The sequence below is a fragment of the Eimeria mitis genome, genomic scaffold, assembly GCF_000499745.2.
Source record: "Eimeria mitis Houghton genomic scaffold, Emh_scaff322, whole genome shotgun sequence".
In the NCBI taxonomy this organism is placed as follows: Eukaryota; Apicomplexa; class Conoidasida; order Eucoccidiorida; family Eimeriidae; genus Eimeria; species Eimeria mitis.
This window is the reverse complement of record NW_013571557.1, coordinates 16496-16877: the sequence shown is the minus strand read 5'-3', so window position 1 is coordinate 16877 and position 382 is coordinate 16496.

Sequence of the window (382 nt, the reverse complement as noted above, 5' to 3'; positions counted from 1 at the left end):
TTATCACCTCAGTTTCTCAACACAGGAAGCTAGAGGACAGGAAAAGGGAACAATTATCTATCAGGGAAGATGCTTAGCGTCAGCAGATGATGGAAAGGGGACTGCTGGGTGATCCAGGAGAGCGAACTGAATAGCAATGTGTCTATGCTCAGGATATATACTTCAGGTTCCATAGAAGCGAATCCTTATTAGGCCTTTGGAGAGAAAATTATAGTGTCGTAGGAGAAGCAGATATCCAGATTGTCTCGCACCCAGGCTAGTGCAGTACTTGTGCGAAGGATTGTGCGAAGTATAAATGTGCGGTATAAAACGGAAACATCGGCATCGACCCAGTACAGTAATTCCATGATATCCCAATGATGTTTGGGGAGTTGACTTGCTT